This window comes from Grampus griseus (assembly GCF_964374135.1).
Source record: "Grampus griseus genome assembly, chromosome: 7".
In the NCBI taxonomy this organism is placed as follows: domain Eukaryota; kingdom Metazoa; phylum Chordata; class Mammalia; order Artiodactyla; family Delphinidae; genus Grampus; species Grampus griseus.
In genome coordinates, this window is record NC_139001.1 from 75,891,722 (window position 1) to 75,906,193 (window position 14,472).

At 38.8% G+C, this 14,472-nt stretch overlaps 1 pseudogene across 1 annotated transcript; it reads right to left on the reverse strand.

Moving 5' to 3' along the window:
- Positions 1–11,816: 11,816 nt before the first annotated feature.
- On the reverse strand, positions 11,817–12,563 carry LOC309824819 (lysocardiolipin acyltransferase 1-like; annotated as a pseudogene). Its single transcript has one exon. The product of its transcript is annotated as a lysocardiolipin acyltransferase 1-like (transcript).
- Between the last annotated feature and the right edge of the window lie 1,909 nt (positions 12,564–14,472).

The window sequence follows — 14,472 nt, forward strand, 5'->3', positions numbered from 1 at the left end:
ATAGTGCTATTAATTACTTATATTGGTTAGTTTTCATTAGTGTAGGCAATTAGGTTTTTCCAGCATGGAAATAAATCAATCAACAATTCTATTAAATTCAGTATTTTTGAACCAAAGAATTTTTTTTTAAAGAATAATTTCATATTCCAAACCCTTTTAAAAGAAACAAAATTGTACAATTGTCTTTAAGACCAAATGCCACCAGAATGATATTTATCTTTTTAATTCCCAGTATTTATATAATACTCACATGTTCAGGGCTCTCTCTGTGCTGAACTGTCAAGGATGGGAATTCATCTCCAACACCCTTCTAGTTTCTAATAGTGCTCCCCTCTCCTTTAGATAATCCCATTTACAGACTCTGCAGACTCTGATGTCATTTGCCACAAAGACCCCAGCTAGCCTCTCTACCCAGACACATCTCTGTGTTCTAGATCTTTGCCTCTTTTTTCATATTGCAATGTAAACATGCAGTTTTTGTGTGTCTCATTCTCTTAAGACCAGGTTTTAGTGAATACTAGCTAATCTGATGAACTCTAATGCTAATTCATTCATGAGACTCCATGGTAAAATGTCCTCCATCTTTGGTAAACCTAATTTAGCCTTCCTGGGTCCAATTAATCAAGCTAAAGAAATACTTAAGTGTGGGATTTCAGACACTATTTTCAGACTTTAGTCTTTATAGTTAGCTGGTTGTCAGTGTCCCTTAATGCTTTGATACTCAGTGACTCTCAGGTCCTTCCTAGACCTGGTGAATAATAATCTGAATTTTAAGAAGATTTTTATGGATTTATGTGAACACTAAAATTTCATAAGCATACTTTAAGCCCCATCATACTAATATGTATATCTTATTACTGTATATAAACAATAAGATCCAGTATTTTGAGTGTTTCTATGTGTAGGCACTGTGATAACTACTTTGCATGTGTTATTTAATTATTACAATAACTCTACGACGTAGGTACTACTATTACTACAATTTTACAGATTGGGTGCAGAGCCTGAGAGGCTTCATAGCTTGTCTCAATCTACAGAGCTGTTACGTGGAAGAGTTGGGAATTGAACTCAAACCTGTTGGATGTCTGACCATGAGAACTCAGCCATCTTCTATAAATGCAGAAGGGCTTATGCCATTTTGCTTGCTTGGTAAAACATGGAAGTGCTAAGGATAGTACCCTGGTGGGTCATTATACCTAATACTGGTGGTGGTTGCATTGTCAGGTGGCAATTGCCAGGAACAGCATTTAACCACCCAAAGTGGGTGACCAAGGCTCAAAGTCTCATAAATCTAAGAAGGAATGATAAGCACCCATGAGCTTCTCTGATATACAATAGTGTATAGTATTTTATAAAGACTTTTTCTCCAGGGTCAATTGAGCACCATTGTTAACTGTGCAAAGTAGGTATCTGGAGAGCTGATATTGCCCTGTTTCCACTGTCTACATTACCATCTTGGGGGATTCAACAGCAAAGGTTCAGGTCTTAGAAATTTCCAGGTAAAGTGGTAAGTAATCCTACTTGCCTTTTCAAAGAAGCAGTACTGGAAAAATACCTGAATGACTGGGGTATGTAGGAATGGCAATTTTCAGACAAAGAATAACAGGTAAAGCATATAGAAGTAGCACTATAAATTGGATAACAGCCAGAGAGGGATTCCAAAATTAGTTTCTTTTTAAAAAAAAAAAAAATTATTTATTTACTTATGGCTGTGTTGAGTCTTCGTTTCTGTGCGAGGGCTTTGTCTAGCTGTGTCGAGGGGGGGCCACTCTTCATCGTGGTGCTCGGGCCTCTCACTGTAGCGGCCTCTCTTGTTGCGGAGCACAAGCTCCAGACACGCAGCCTCAGTAGTTGTGGCTCACGGGCCTAGTTGCTCCACGGCATATGGGATCTTCCCAGAACAGGGGTTGAACCCATGTCCCCTGCATTGGCAGGCAGATTCTCAACCACTGTGCCACTTGGGAAGCCCCTAGTTTATTCTTAATACGGAAGTTTCTCTTTTGATATAAAACCTATAAAATAGGCTCATTTAAATAATAAAGAAGTATTTAAAACAGAAAATGAACCCCTCCCACCTTGTTCTTACAATTTCACTTTGCAGAAACAACCACTGTTAAACTAGATGGTTAGTCTTCAGGGGACTACCTATCTCCATATCTTAACTCCTTACCTCCTTATACCTTTAATTTTCTCAATTTGAGATTACATACTGTGTTTTGTAGCATGCACTTTTATTTACAATAAATTGTGAACATATCTTAGTGTCAGTATATGTAGATTTATGCCATTATTTTAATGGCTGCAGGTAATCCATTGTATGGATGATCCATTTTTAAAAAAATCAAATTTCTATGGGTAAATATTTTGTGTCATTTTATTGTGCAATTACTGTGCTTCAAAATCCTGATTCTATAGCATTGCATACTTATGTGTTAGTGTGAATATCTTTAAGGATAGCTTACTTGATATATACTTAGGGATACATTTAAGGATACTTGATATACATTGCCAAATTGTTCTTTTTTAGAAAGTGGCATCAGTTGAGACTTCTATTAGCTGTGTATGAGCCTTCATATTGGCTACAATCAGACTTTTAAAAGATTTTACCAAAGTGACAGCCGAATATATCTTATTGGTATTTTAATTTTTATTTATTTGACTGTTAGCAAAATGGAATGTTTTCATATCATTATTGACCATTATATTTCAATTTATGTAGTTTCAAATGTAATTATTTTGCCTATTTTACATTTGAATGTTCGTATTGTTATCTGTAGGATTTATTATATATCATGATGTTAATTATTTTCCCTAAAATAAGTTATACATGTTGACCTAGCTTGTAATTTAATCAGTTTTATTAAATGTTTAAGTATTATGTAAGTATCTTTTATACAAACACTTTAAATTTTAGAAAATAAAATCTGTAAATATTTTACTTATACTGTCTTAAAACCCAACTTGCTGTATTCTACAATCCATTTTCATTTCTGGAAAGTATCATACATGTGTTTATCAACCAAAAATCAGAACTTAAGACATTAAAGCCCAATGACTTCATGAAATTTTTGGTCATCCTGAGTGCAGCTGACAAAGTTTTTATTTAAGTCTGTCCATTCTTTACTGGTGTTTAGGTCACATTAATAATGATAACTTTCTAAATTATTTTTATTAGAAGTCATCTGGAATGGAAAGTCTCCTCATCATAATCTTATTAAGACCTCAGAGTATAAAGTAAATGAATAAATGCATTGTATTCACAGACTGCTAATCTGGAGTTTACACTTACTGTTCTGCTCTTTGAAATCCAGTAACTGTGATAGATCACTACTTAAAGAAGGTTATACTTTTAAACAAACTCTGACATTCAGTAAAATTCCATGTAGCTCTTCTGAGAAGAAAAAAGGATGTGTCAGGCAAATCAACTATGATAATTAGTGGAATGGCAGATACTGGAGTCCTGTTGTCTTGCCTAGTCATAAAGAGAACACAATCCAAGAACAAGCTAGATGCAAAGAATCTTGGAATCTTGGCATTCAGACACCTCAGTTGTTATCTACTCCCAAAGTCTTGTGCTAAAATTAATTAAATTACCTAAATTTAGACAATTCTATCAGAAATGTAGTTTCTAGAAGTAGCGATCAGAGATGAGAAAGTGTTCCAAGACGGTAGAAATCACAGTTTCTGGTGAGGGTATGATAATAAAAACTAAATTGTACATAGTTTTACAAACAGAATATCTCCCCTGTGGCACTGGAACACAGAAGAGACCCACAGTGTCCCTCTGAGGATAGGGAGGATGGCAGACAGTGGACAGTGGATATTGTATGGGTCATCTGTGCAGCAAGTCAGCTTAGAATAAAATAACAACAATCCCCTCCAGAAGCAGAACTTAAGATTTGCCAACTGTCTACTCCCTTGAAAAGACCATCAAAGTAACATTTTGATCAAGCAAAGCAAAGTTTATTAAAGTTATTGCTGGGTGCACAACATCTTGACAGCCTTAATAGGATCTCAGAAGAGCAAGATCAGATAAAGATATTTATAAGGCTTTGGGTTTCGTCTCAGTAGTTTAATTAAATTTTTATTTGATAAATTATCTGTTTGCTTAGGTGAGACAATTATTTGCCTGGACGAACTGGTTCTTAGGAATTTTCTGAAGTTATTTGCAATTTTACAGCATTATTTTCCTGGGTAAGAATTTCCTGGAAAAAGTGCTTAAGTCAAGTTGACGCAGGTGATCTCATGTCCAAATCCTGGCAATTAAAGTCTGGATGCAGTTGGTCTCAATTTTGACTTCTGAAGAGATTATCTGGGAACAAGTCCTTTCTGCCTTATATCTCCTTGATAATCCTAACATCACCGTCACCCTGATCTTTAAAACATTCTTGTTAATTGCTCTAGGATAATTTCAGTGATCTGCCAGCCCCTTAAAATACCTTGCATTATGCTTGAAGATGTCAACATTTCCAATTAGAAAGGCTTAAAAGACCAAGCGTTGGTAGAGTTAAGGCACTGGCTAAAACTCCTTAAAATGAATGGGTCATCAGCTTATAAATCAGCAAGTTTAAAAAGATTACCTAAATGCCTCATTGGTTTTGAAAGGATGAAGAGATAAGAAGAGAGCAAAAGCACTTTAACATCTATAATAAAATGTAGAAGGGAAGAGGAGATTGGCAATCAAAGTAGAAGCAAAAGATGGAGATAAACAAATGAAAACGAGAGGGTTAAGTATTTTGGTTTAGCTATTGCAGGCAATCCCAATTCTGCTTCATGGGGAATGTGAAGAATTACGTCCGTACATGAATAATCTAATTATTTTAAAATACACGTTTAATTACTGTTAACAACCTTCCAAAAATAAATTCTCAAGCTTCTAATTCTTTAAATTTTTTAGAAAGCATTTTAAATGATTGAGTGAGTGAGTCAAATTTTACCTAACCATTCATTGCCCAAGTCAATCAAAATAATATGTAAACTACTGACACATTTTTAGTATGAGGGAACTAAGCAGTTTTAGGGTATTTGATCCAATTCTGAATCCAGATATAAAATATTTACAACCATATGTAACACCCTTTGTATTTAATATCCTGCTTGGTTCTTAGTTTTGTTTTGTTTTATATATGAAGACATTAAAATACTCCCTGTATGGAGTCAGAGCTCCTAGATGTTAATATCATGTAACTTTACTCGTCAAAAGTAAAATAAAACAAATATCCTGTTTGTGTGTAGTTTTTTTCAGCATATGTTTTATCCTCCTAGCATTACTTGTTTGACAACAAGTGGCCTCCTAAGAATACAGAATGACAGTTTCTCAGTAACTAAGCTATAAACATTTCTTCTAGGACTAGTGAAGAAAGTAAACAAGTCAGTTTTCACATTAACAGATTTGAAGAATAGCAGACAAAATTTTAACTATTATATATAAAGTGATTTTAAGTATTGTTTTTACTATGTATAATTAAGGCAGGACAACTCTTACGTTTTGAAGTATTTACACATAAATATTTTTAAATGATTATTCTGTTTGTATATATACTAATGATTTTGAGATATTGGATATAAATAATTTTTCCAATCATAGGTACATTCCCTCACGTGGAAACTCTCTGGTCATAGCACATGAAAAGGATAGGAAAGATGAATAGTCTTACTTACAATAACGGTTATCGACTTTGACATCTGCTCCCATAATTTCATGGTTTTTGAAAAGCTATACTCAGAGTAAGCAAAATTATCATTATAATTTTAACTTTGAAGAGAAGAACTCCACAGCCTAGGCTTATTCTGAAAATTAAAGCAACGGATTTATCCTTTTTTTTTTTTTTTATTAAAGACGAGCACACCAGTCAAATTAGCAATTATATGAGTACATCTCTTCCCATAATAATTACTTTCCTTCCATTTTATATTCTTGATGAGAAAACCATCACATTCTCAATAGTCCTTACAAACTATTCTGGCTTACAAATGATCAGAGTATGCAAAGACATGCTTTCTTTTTCAAAAAACGCAAAAATAATAAAAAGACATATAGTTGTATTGTTTCATTACCAGGACCTAAAAATTATATCAACATACTTTCAACAGATCATTCCTTGCATAATTTTTTTTTTCTTCTCTATTCTTTAATCAAACTTTAGTCTTTTTAATAGGAGGTTAAAAAGTCTTTTCCTGTTTGGAAATTTCTGTCTAAACTAAGAACAAGCTCTGTCAAAGAACCCACACTTTCCAAAACAATGAGAGAGACCAGCGCTCTTACCACCTCAAGACTACCGAAAGGAAGGCTGAGGAACATCAGGAGGAAGAATGCACGGGGAAACTTCTTTGCGAAGACCGTCAAAGGGTTGCCTTTTTCTCGCTGTCCACCTGTTGAGAGAAAGGACAGGTTTTTCACCTTCCTTAATCGAGTTGCTCGGCGCTCACGGGAACGCCTTGGAGGCCCTCGCCCCGCCCCTTCCGGCTCCTCCTTCCCGGCAGCTTTAAGGCTGCGGCTCCGAGGCAGCAAGATGGCGATGCTGCCGCTGGCCCTCCTGTGGCGCGGAATGCCTCCTGGGCCGGTTAGAGGGGTCTGAGCAGCTGGTGCAGTTGCCCTGCTGTCGCGTCTTTTGCCCTGCATACCTGCAGGGATGTTTGAAGCCAAAGAAGCCTGTCTGTGCGGTGCTTCACAGCACTCTGGCACCTGGCATCCGAGCTGTGGGACTCAAGCAGCCGGTGGAGAGCACGGAGACTTATTGCGATGGCTGCCATAAAAATTTCTTAAAAAAAAAAAAAGAACCCCTTGGAGAACTTGATACGTGTCCTTTGAAATTGGGTGGCCGCAACAACTGTGTGTGTCTCATATGTAAACAACTTCTAAAAGTCAAAGTCTGGCTGGAGCTGCTCGTGTAAAAAGAAACACGAAGTCTTCAGTAGGAACGAGTCACTCATCTATCACGGCGGCCAGAGGTGCTTGTATTTCAAGAGTCAGTCGTGGCCCCTGCAGAACTGAGCTAGAACTGAGTCCTCCTAAAAGGAACCCCACATGCAAGGCTTTAAGGGATGGTGGACGTCAACTCAGTAGAAGCCAGGAGCTGAGGGAGGAGTCGCCTATCGACTGCGGGATGTCACAGGTGAGTGGATCTTCTACGAAGTCACAAAATCACTCCATGAAAAAAATAGCATTTGGGCATGTCAGAGAGAACGCCAAAGACAAATTTAGAGAGCACCATTCGAGTTAGAATTGGTCAACCCGTGCTTGCAATTGTGGAGTTACGAGACAGGGAACCAGCAGGTGGAAAAGATGATAGCAACATTAACCTTTCACCGTCCTTCTGTCGGCGAAATCCGGCCTCTGTACCCCAGTACCAAATTGATCTTGGAGACAGCGTTTTGGGTGAAGTAGAAAAGAACAGCTTTATCGCTTTCTCTGGTAAAGGGGACCACAGCAGGCTAATGCCCTCAAAACTGTGTGTCCCCGACTTGGAGGGGGTGTTGAGTGTTATAGTAATGGTTCAAAGAGGGCATGATCAGCTGGGGGACATTCTTCTGATTGGTTGGGGGTGAGGTAAGTGGGAGTTAGCGTCATCAACCTTCTGGTTACAACTGGTCTGGGTCTACGTGCTTGTGGGCAGCATACAGTTAACTTCTCCCACCTGGTGGGTGGTTCAGTGTCTGCAAAACAGCTCAAAGATATTGTTATGAATATCCCTTGGGGAAAACCAGGACTCTGCCCCAAGGCTGCACTATTGCTTTTTAAATTTTTTTCCTGACTGCTCCTCCCTTGTTTCTACATCCCCTCCCTTCCCTGATTAGCAACTGGTTGAACCTGCCCTTTGGAATTTAGGGAAGGTCTTGGAGGCTGAATAAAGCCTATTTCCTGCTAACAAGAAAATGGGGGACACAAAGACTTTTGTGCCCAGGAACCCCACAGGGTCCTGCTCAGTTTCACTTCCTCTGCAGGCTTCCAAGCCCTCCAGGCCTGAGGTGTGAGAGAGGAGCAAGCTTTCAGTCAAATGAGAGAGTGAACATTTTACTTAGATTGAACTAATATTTTTATACTTGGAAAAATTAATTCCTGAGACTGTCTAAAAAATCTAAGGCATCTGAGAGATGACATGCAGAAAAGAGGAAAAGGATTTGACAAAAGTTATTTGAAAATAGTAATGGAAAAAAATAAATCCATTTTCTAATGTGCCCATACTGCATTTCCTTACATTGATCCACTGGTAAATTGGTTTTGTGGTTTTCGCTATTTACGTTTATGTGGTATTTCACAGCTTCTAACATGCTTTTATGTAGTTATCAAATTTGATCATCACCAAAAACCTGCAGATGCCAGAAATAGATATCATTACTGTCCTTTCTGAGATGAAGAAACTAGGTCTTAAAAAATGTCAGTTGTCTTTCCCAAAGCTGGATAACTAGTACCTGCAAAGGCAAGACTCTACATTAGCACTCTTCCCTCTGCTCTTTGCTCTCAAATGGAATCTACCAGGAAGGAGCATATTTGGGATTCACTTATTTATTTACTCATCACTGCTGACTCAAATATTTGAGTAGAAACTTAGGAGAGTTAACTTACTGCACATATAAAACTGGTGATGATCTTACTGATAATAGTAAATGTTTAATTTACATAGAATAAACTGTACACATTCATGTATGCAATTTGCTATTTTGACATATGTATACGCAAGGAATCATCACGAGGGTGAAGGTAGTTAACATATCAATCAACCCCAAAAGTTTCCCAGTGACCCATCCCTCCCTTCTGCCCATCCTTACCTTCTCCCCAAGCAACCACTAATCTACTTTCAATCTGTATAAATTAATTTGCATTTTATATAAATGGAATCATATATATAATCTTTTTTGTTTCCTTATGCATGGCATACTTGGGATATTCATTCACAGTTTTGTATTTATCAGTAGTGTGTATTGCTGAGTAATATTTCATTGCAGATTGCTTATTCTGTTGATGAGCATTTGGATTATATCTAGTTCAGGGTTTTTACAAATAAGGCTTCTATGAACATTTTTGCACAAGTCTTTGTATGAATATATAATTTTCTTTGATAAATACTTAGGAGTGGAATGGCTAGGTAATATGGTAGGTGTATTTTTTTCTAGAAACTTTCAAACTGTTTTCCAAAGTGGAAAAAATAAGATGCAGCTGGACAAGCAGCTGCTGAGTCCAGAGTGACAAGAGTGGGAGGTGAAGAGGGGGATCACTCCTAAGGCCAAGCACAATATTGAAGCTGCATTAACCTCTACTTGACACTTTGTTATCAATTTTAGATTTCAAATCATAGACTGTATATTTCTTAAAAATTTTTTTTAAATAAGAGAAGAAAAAGCTGTGTAGGAAAACACAAATAATTACAATTTTTAAAGAAGGCTTATTGAAAACAAAATAAACCCACAACAAAAAACAAAAAAAGGCAAATTTTCTCTTTTTGAAGTTATTTCTCTTAGGGCAAGTACAATGTCTCAGTTTCAGTGCTTATGAATTCTGGTTAGGTAAAAAAGAGTTTGCATTTTATCTTAAGCCTATTTTTTACGATCAAAAGAAAACGTGTTTTGAAAAGGAAAAAAGAGTTCTCCTTTTATAGGTTTCAGAGGGTTAAAGAGGACATGCCAGTAAAGTCAAACCTTGAATGAAAAAGCCAGGAGAATTTGGAGGGAGGGGGGAGGGGCTACATTACAAACACCTGTGGGGTAGAAGGCCCAGCTTTTCTCTCAGACCCAGGACAAATGCAATCCTGATTGTTAAACTATTTCTGGTTTCCAAATCTAACCAAAATAAGTCTGAGAGAGACCTAAATTAGAAACCTCTTTTATTAAGGAAAAAAAATGTTTAAAAATAACCACCTTAAGTCCGAGGTAAGTTAAATAGCTGGGTTTGGAGCAGATGTGCATAATAACTAATTAGTAGCCCCTGGCAGGATTAAAAACAGCTTTGGGGGGAGGAGTTAAGTATAGATTGGTGCGTTTCAGTTGAGCCAGTTAGTACTCTTCCAGTAAAAATGGCCTGCCAACAGAGTGCTGCGGGAACCAGGACTTTCTGGAAGTCTGCTCGGTAAGTCCAGCTCACAGCGAAGCCGTGTCCACTGAAGGAGGGAAATCACTGTCCAGCAAAAGTGAGTTGTAATTAATGAGAAGGCACTCTCACCAAAAGAGTACACAAAGTAAGAAACAGCGTTTTAGTCTGCTTCAAGGCAGAAATAAGCTGACAGGTTTGCTTAATCTGCTGTTTGCTAAAGACTTGTAACTGCCCCATATTTTCTGCTGCTCAGACCAGCCTTCCCATAATGACAAAAAAATAGTTGTAGGCTCCAGTGGAGTGGAAACAATGACCACACGTTTCTTTGCCTCAGAAGGAGATTGGTGCCATTGGTTTGTTGGATTTTCCATTGACTCTAAATAGGAATTTTTAGGTGAACAATTGGTCAAAAGTGAGTTTAAATTTTACTAATGAAAGAGGAAACCTGAGACTAAAAAAGAGAGAGATCCCTCACTATAATTAAAAAAGGATTCACTTTTGCGTGACCCTTTTGGTTTTAAGAATAAAATTTGTCGGGCTTCCCTGGTGGCGCAGTGGTTGAGAGTCCGCCTGCCGATGCAGGGGACACGGGTTTGTGCCCCGGTCCGGGAAGATCCCACATGCCGCAGAGCGACTGGGCCCGTGAGCCATGGCCGCTGAGCCTGCGCGTCCGGAGCCTGTGCTCTGCAACGGGAGAGGCCACAACAGTGAGAGGTCCGCGTACCGCAAAAAAAAAGAATAAAATTTGTCAAAGCTACAACGGTTGAATAATTTAGGTTAAACAATAGGGCCTTGTGTGTAAGCATTGTTGTTATTGTTTTAATGGCAGAAATTAAACACCCATGGACATTTAGAAAATAAATAACCTTCCTTTTTGTGTCAACCAAGACATAACTTCAAAAGAGAGTTTCTGATGGCAGTACCAGAACGTTCTTCTACGCTTTCCTTTAAAATGGTAAATGACTTGATGAGCACCGTTTTTAGTGTAGGAAAGCGACACCTGCCGATAAGCTGTGAAGAAACCAGCACTAAACATGCGAGGTTATGCAGACGCAGAAGAACTAAACTATGAATTCCTAGCATTAAAAATTCAAACTAAGGTTTATGAGTGGAGAGCCCGTGTTTGCTCTGTGAGACTCATCTAGGTCTTATTTTCTGGTGAGTAGAGGGCACTGGTGGTCTTCTGAAGTCTAGGTCAGCACAAGATTAAATGCCAAGATTTTATGAATAATTAAGGGCTTCCTATCAAAATGTTTGTTCAGCTTAAGGACAAAGGGTTTCTGATTTCAGGTCTTAAGGAAGAATGCAAGGGTTTGATTGGCATAGAAAGGAGTGTGGGGAAAGAGCCGAGAGGAAGCCAGGAGGAAGGGCCCTCACCTCCACGGGCAAGTGCCAACACTTGATCTGGGCCAGTGCCCAGGAGCCCCAAATCTGCCTCTAGTCTGGGGAGTTTGTTAGGAAGTAGGATTGGGCCTTGAAGACAATCTTGTGTGTACCTTGTCTGCTAACAGCCTGACGATTGTTTACTAATACTCTGGCCTAAGTTATTTCACAGGGGTCGCTCCCTGCTACACAGTGTTGAAATTACATTCAGAGATTAAAAAAAAAATTGTGTGTGTAGCAGTATTTTTCCACAAAACGAAGTGCAAAATATCTTTAACAAATAATGATGGTAGTAAGAAATATTTGACATAGTCGTGCAAAAATGCATCTCATTTTACAAAGACTTAGACATTTGTAAACATTTACAGAATATCCCCTAGGTTTTTAGACTGTGACCCTTACAATCTTACTCATTTTTCTTTGTATTTAAATGTGGCTGTTTGTCTAAAAAACGTTAACATGCAAGTTCAGTGATCTCCAGTTCACCAAATATTCTCTCCTGCGGCACGAAGATGATAATGATGATTATAAAATACCACTGAAGAAGACTGTACAAACAGATGAGCAGGCACACTGCAGAGCTGAACAGGGTCCAGTACAGTATAGGGAGCAATTTGACCAGAAGGATCCTGAGCTCAGACTTGCAAGGTGGAATTACAGTCTGTCTCATAAAGTAAAAAGTCTTCTTCTCCCCCCAGTAGAGGAAGTGCAGCCTCTCTTCTTTCTCCTCCCACCACCTGTGGTACCAGAGTTGGAGGTCCTCCTTGGACGAGGGGAGGGTGTCTACTGGGTATCGGTGGGTGTGGAAGTGGATTTCCTTGGGAAAGTCCTTGAGGAGGAGTTGCCTCTCTGTCTGAGGAATGATATGAGGATATGCCACCGTGGTGTCATGGACGGCATCTACGTTCTTAGTCTGCTACAAAAGTAAAGCCTGTAGTTCTTGGATGTAAGACATTTTCATATTTTTGAAGTCCATTCTTTTTAGCAAATTCATTACTTCGAGCCGTGCAATTTTCTGTGACATCAGTCCCTTCTGGGAATATGAGAGTTGAAGTGGTTCATGCATATCACAAAAATAATCAATCATGTCTTCAAAATGACTGTTGTCATCCTTCCATTTCCTGTGAGTGAAGATATAGGCAGCAGCCTGCATGGCCCAACCAAATCCAGGAATACTTTTGAGACTGGCTTTGAGGCAAATTTTTTCTAATCTGAGGTAGTTATGTCTCATCAGACAATTCCACAGAAATATTCAGTCCATTCTTGTTGGATGATTCATGATAATAACAGTTCTTTCTCCAGGAACAAATGCATCACCTGTTAATAATCACTTTTACACCAAACATGGGGTCTCCAGCAGTGCCACAGGTAGAGTGAGCCAGGTTGCCACAAGGCAGTTGTTGATCCAGTGACACCAAGATGGGTTTACAAACATCAAAGGTGAAAAGGGACCCAACATGAAGATGCTTCCAAAGATGCTTCCCCAAAATAGAGTGAGTATAAAGTAAATCCCTCTTCAAAAATGCTTCCTCAAAATAGAGTGAGTATAAAGTAAATTGCTCTCCAAAAATGCTTCCCCTCTCCATGATACCATGATTATCCTGGATGTGAGTCTTTGGTCAGACAGATGAATTGCAAATTTCTTCTTCCAGTCTTCTGTATTTTGCCTTTCATTCTCTCAATGGTGCCTTAGATGATTCTTCCCTTTGAGTGCCTTTCCTACAATGGGCCACGTTTACACTAGACCCTGCTGACTTTGGTGATATAATTAAGTGTTCTGTAGTCTCAGAAATCAGAAGCCTAGAGGTTTCTGTAAAGCCTGGTTCTGTTATACCTTATTTGACCCAACAACCTCAGGGGGTTTACAGTTCTCCCGAAACTCAGTAACAAAGAAATCCCTGCTTTATCCTTGTTCCTAAATTAATTAGTGGTATCTTCAATCTCCAACAGTATAGTTACCAAAAAATCAAAGCAAACAAATAAAACACCTTAGTTTTCGCTTCACTTGCTCAGTAAGTGCTCCCCTCCCCCACCCCACCCCACCCCATTATTCCTCATAACCAGTCAGTCTTCCATTCTGCCTTCAAAATGTGTGTGGCAGATGTGAACTTTGCTCTGTCCCAGTTAATGCCCTGGATCACTCCCTCACCACCTCTCATGCCATCTCTCATGGTCTGGAGCATGGCAACTGCCCTTAACTGGTCTCTTCCTTACATTTCTGTCTTTAACCTTGTCACCACCAAAGTCCCCTCTCCAGAACATAAAGTTGATCATGTCACTCATCTGATTAAGATCCTTCTATATGTACCGCTGCCCACAGAATAAAGTCAGTCTCTTAGCTGAGAATTCACAATCTTGCTATAACCTTCCCTGACTTCTCTCTCAGCAACACATGCAAAACTCTGGTCTGACCCCTGGGCACTCATGCCCTCTCACTCATCCTAACTTTGCATTGCTTTCTCCTTTGGCTAGAAGCCCTTCCTTCCTTTATGCTGCAGTCAGCTCCCTTCATTTCTTGCATAGGACCACTCCAGCAGAAGCAACTGTTCCCTTGTATGTGTTCATCTAAGTATCATCTTAGTGTCATCTAAGAAATCTTTGCCTAACTCTGGTCACAAAGATTTTTCTCCTTTGTTTTCTTCTAGGAGTTTCATTGTCTTAGTTTTCAAACTTACTAAATTTTTGAATAATTTTTTGTAAAAGATGTGAACTGTGGATTGAAGTTCTTTCTTCTTTGTGTTCATCTTCATCTAGAGCTGCATTTGTTGCCTCACTATTAAAAAAAAATTCTTTCTCCCCTGGATTATCTCTGCACCTTGTCAAAAATCAGTTGTCCAAATATATCTGGATTTATTTCTGGATTCCCTGCTCTGTTTCATTGATGTATTGTTGGTCCTGATAGCAACACCACACTCCAAAATTACTGTCATTTCAGAATAAGTCTTAAAATCCGATAGTGTTGGGCTTCCCTGGTGGCGCAGTGGTTGAAAGTCCACCTGCCGATGCAGGGGACACGGGTTCGTGCCCCGGTCCGGGAAGATCCCACATGCCGCGGAGCAGCT